This window comes from Cricetulus griseus, chromosome 5, assembly GCF_003668045.3.
Source record: "Cricetulus griseus strain 17A/GY chromosome 5, alternate assembly CriGri-PICRH-1.0, whole genome shotgun sequence".
In the NCBI taxonomy this organism is placed as follows: domain Eukaryota; kingdom Metazoa; phylum Chordata; class Mammalia; order Rodentia; family Cricetidae; genus Cricetulus; species Cricetulus griseus.
In genome coordinates this window covers 10902958-10907746 of record NC_048598.1, presented here as the reverse complement: position 1 = coordinate 10907746, position 4789 = coordinate 10902958, and the positions used below count along the sequence as shown (strand labels likewise).

Genomic DNA, 4789 nt, shown 5'->3' with positions numbered 1-4789 from the left:
AGTGTGGCCATCTAGATTGGGGCAATTTCTTTCCATCAGGGAAGCAAACTTGGAGTGTATTTTAGGATGAATGAGAAGACATGATGGCCCACAGTCAACTGTCTTCCTTTGGTGGAGTTTGAAGATTTACAAATGATGTTTAGTAGTTTATCAACTTTGTATTTCTTGAATTTGGTTCTCTAATGAGAACATCATAATTTTTTTTCTTTTTTCTCCATTTTTTAAATTTATGTTAGAAACAAGATTGCTTTACATGTCAATCCCAGTTCCCTCTCCCTCCCTTGATCCCCTACCCCCAATAACACCCTACCTATCCCAAACCAATTCTGTTCCCCAGGGAGGGTGAGGCCTTCCATAGGTGGTCTTCAGAGTCTGTCATATCCTTTGGGATAGGGCCTAGGCCCACCCCTGAGTGTCTAGGCTCAGGGAGTACCCCTCTATGTGAAATTGGATCCCAAAGTCCATTCCTATGCTAGGGATAAGTACTGATCTACTACAAGAGGCCCCATAGATTTCCAAGGCCTCCTCACTGACACCCACATTCACTGGGTCTGGACCAGTTCCATGCTGGTTTCCCAGTGATCACTCTGGGATCTCTTTCAGTATCCTAGGTTTGCCATGAACTCAGTCATCCTGCCTCTACTTTCCTGGTGCTGCAACAATGGTGAGAACATCATCAAATTTGTACAAGAAGAATAAATGGTACTCTGGGAAAAGAAATCTCAGAAAAGCTGGGCCAGTTTAATTTTTGCCATTGCTTAGTGCTTTGGGATGCCACTCAATCAGTGTGTGGCTTAGAATTGCCTAACGTGCCTGGCACACAGACTTCACCTGATCCACTTCTATCACGGACTGACTCATTAATTCATTCAAGAAACATTTTTGAAGACTCTCATTTATACTGGGTATAGGTAGGAGGACAGGGGCACACCAATAGACAAAAGAATTTAGTACTTCTTGTGGAGGCATCTCATCGCAAATAAAAAAACAAATAAGCCTTGAGTGTTATATCATGAACCTGTGTTGCTTTCAACTCAGGACAGGTAGTTAATAAGGTAGCTAATTAAGTAGGGGGAGGGATTGGAGAGCTAGGAAGGCCAGGGATGATTCTTCTGAACATGTGTCATAAGTGTAGATCTACATGATAAAAAGAAGGGTTGTAAATATGAATGGTTGGGAGAAGAAGCACCAGAGAAGGGGGCAAGATAACCACCGTAACAACTATGACAACACACAAAACATGCCATATCTCAATGGATTAACACAATTAAAGCCTGTATTGCAACAGAGCATAGCAGGCATTGGTAGTTAGGGGTATCTTGTTCCAATCAGACAAGGATGCCAGTTATGCATGGGGGTCTTCTATGGTTAGCTGGGACTCCTCAAAATTGCCCTGGGAGTTACCATTAGACCACTTGGAAGAGGGTCACAAGGTTGAGTTAAAATTACTATGCAAGTGATTGGAGGTGGCATACATCAGTTCCACCAGAATTCATCGGTGGTGACTGGTACACATGAGTTCATGTCATTACAAAGGCCAGGGTTTGTCATTGTGTCCCATTCTCTGGAATAAGAAGAGAAGCATAGATGTTGCCAGTGCCAACTTTCTCTGCCATGTGTCTGAGTCACTTTAGGGAGGTCATCAGTCTTTTGAAAAGTGAAAAATGGGGTGTAAGTTGGAAGAAAGGACTGCTGGAGAGATTCAAATAAAATTATAGACCTCACAAAAGGGGATACTGTTGCATTTCATTAAGCTTAAAATTCTCTTAAATTTAAGCTACTGTATTTTGTATGTTACCAAAAAAGAACAACTTTGTACAAATTGTGACATATCACTGCTACTTATGCCATGTGTAATTTAATTTCTTATTTGAAACTTTTAACTAACATGTATTTATATTTATTTTTCAGGTTCAGCATGAGCACTTGATACATGTATATAATGTATAAGTTTCAAAAAACGGCAGAAATTTTATTTTAAACTTTATGAAAGTATCCTCCAAGATGTATTTAGATATTAGAGGCTTATTTAAATTATTTCAGTATTTAGAATGCTTGATATTACATATACACACATCACTGTGTACAGCCCATGGAAAGGAAGACACAAGCAAAATTAATTAGCACTGCGTTTGTACTGAGTTTTGGTTTTTCTGCTTTTCATATCTTTATCCACATTCACTGTTTCCTGCCACACCCTAAGAAGGCCCCCTCATGTTCTTCACCTACTGTCTTGTGTTTTCTCACCTTTCCCACATGTTTTAATGTAGCCATTTTCTGTGTCTTTACAGAAAATAACAATCAGGAAATCAGGCTGCTCCAAGTGAGCCTTCAATGCTGTATAGATGGAAACCTTTATCATCTGTAGCCGTCCAGACAAGCCACAAGTCCACGTGTGTTCACATGTGGTCTGCCATGAACTCTCTGGCTGACAGTGGTTGTGGAGCATTGCTGATGACTATATGAATCATAATTTAAGACATATTAAAATGTAAAAACTCACGCCTTACAATTGACTAAATAACATGTGAAATGAAAAGGATAATTGGGTTCCCTTAAGATGCTAAAGACATCAGCTACTGACTTAATGGTATATTTCTCTCTTTCTCATTTGTTTCTTCTTTTTCTTTTTGTTTGTTTGTTTTGTTTTTCAAGACAGGGTTTCTCTGCATAGCCTTGGCTGTCCTAGAACTCACTCTGTAGACAATGCTGGCCTCGAACTCAGATATCCACCTGCCTCTGCCTGCTAGTGCGGGGATTAAAGAGGTGTTCCACCACACCTGGCTTGAAGGAGCTGTGTGGAGTGGAGTTTGAGGGAGAAGCAGCTGTGAGTTCATCATGGTCTTTCCTGGACATAAGACACCTATAAGTCTTCTTTGTTCTTCACCTCAGAGGTTCAGTGGGCAGGAGGCAACTGCATTTTGATGGTCTCCAGCCCACTGCAGGTGCAGACTCTTGTTATACATGACACGCTTCTTGGCTTAGTACTTAAGCTTGGCAGACACTGAGAGGTCAACATTTCAGCCCTGATCCCTCAGCCTGAGGAATGAATTTGTTTTTCTGCTGTGGGTTTCTGGTAGCCCAGGGTGAGCTGCAGCCCGTGATGATGTAAACCATGGATACTGCAGCCCGTGATGATGTAATCCATAGATACTGCAGCCCGTGATGATGTAATCCATGGATACTGCAACCCGTGATGATGTAATCCATGGATACTGCAGCCCGTGATGATGTAATCCATGGATACTGTAGCCCGTGATGATGTAATCCATGGATACTGCAGCCCGTGATGATGTAATCCATGGATACTGCAGCCCGTGATGATGTAATCCATGGATACTGTAGCCCGTGATGATGTAACCCATGGATACTGCAGCCCGTGATGATGTAATCCATGGATACCGCAGCCCGTGATGATGTAGCCCTCACTCAAGCTGGAGCACTCCCTCACTCTGCAGGATTGGGATTGGTTTATTTCTCTTTTAGCATCAAAGTTCATAGTAAGACTATTGCCCAGACCTCAGTGTATTGCTATCTCACCCAACTCATACTAGTGCCTACCTGGAAAACAAATTTCTCTTCTGCTTACTGGCCATATCTGGATTTTGTTCTGTTGTATAAGTTTTGCATGGGCATGGATATGAGTACCGGTTACAGGCATCTCTATTGACTGTGGAGGCAATTATATGGGAGTTCTTGTTTCCCAGGGGCCTTAATTGTTTTTTCTCAGTCTTAACTTATCATGGTTATCTACTCTTCTGTCAACTGAAGTCTTGACAAGACAAGAGTGTTAGTGAAGCATCCACATCAAGAACCATGGGAGAGGAATGCAGATGAAACACGGAGACTTCCAAACACATGTTATCTTTGATGAGCCCTGTCCCCAGAGAGAGGCCCTCTGATGTTTTCAAAGATTCCAAAGTCATATTAAAATGAGAGAATGTCAAGACAGCAATGTTTTAAAGATGAGATGAGACTTGAGAGAGTCATTAACTTCCATATTGAGTGGTTGGTGACCATTTAATTTTGTCTTACCTGAGGAATTTATAGCCATTATAAGTGGGCTGTTAAAGTGTGCTCCCTAAAGCCCATAGCTGGGAATGGTTGAGGTTCAATTATTAACATGAAGCCTTATTTATAGAATGGATGAGGTTGTAAAATCAGGTTTTCTGGTGGGTTTAATTAAAATGGCCTACTTAATTATTTTTCCTTTCTTGCTTTGTTCCTTAGATTATTGTCTTAAATCAAAAAAAAATCTTGGTTCTATGATTTTGATATTTTTAGACTTACATTCCTTTGACTTTAAGTTTTCATGTGATTTTGGGGGATAATTGTGAGTACCTAATTGCTGTTGCCATAGTTCTGCAAGGCTTTCACCCTGTTTCTGGGGATTTCCTCTCCACATCATTGGGTATGTGACAATCCCTTTTTCAATGTTTTATAGGTATTTTAAGATTTTTTTGGGGGGAGGAGGGCACTTCATTTAACTGCTGTCAGCTATCTAATGAATTTGTCAGACATGGAGAAGTGTAAGAGGGAGGTCCTATAGAACCAGGTATAGGCAATACAATCTAGGTTGAATTTCTAGCATAGCTAGAACCCATTAGGGTTTGAGCTACAGTAGCTTGTGTGTGTATGTGTGGCATATGTACATATGTGTGTGTGTAGGATACTTAACACAGCTTTCATATAGAAGCCAGAGGGCAGTATCAGGTGTCCTTTGAGACAGGGTCTCTCACTTAGCCTGGAGCTAGTCTGAAGGTCTACAAGCCCCACTGATTTCTTATTT

General features: G+C 41.1%; 1 long non-coding RNA gene across 3 annotated transcripts in view; it reads right to left on the bottom strand.

Annotated features, from left to right (window-relative positions):
- Nucleotides 1-1279: 1279 nt before the first annotated feature.
- The window catches only part of LOC103160752, a 25480-nt gene continuing 21970 nt past the window's right edge, over nt 1280-4789 (bottom strand). For all 3 annotated transcript variants that reach the window (XR_003486064.2, XR_003486065.2, XR_003486063.2), the window contains one exon: nt 1280-3452. This is a non-coding gene — a long non-coding RNA (uncharacterized LOC103160752). The remainder of the gene's footprint in view (nt 3453-4789) is intronic.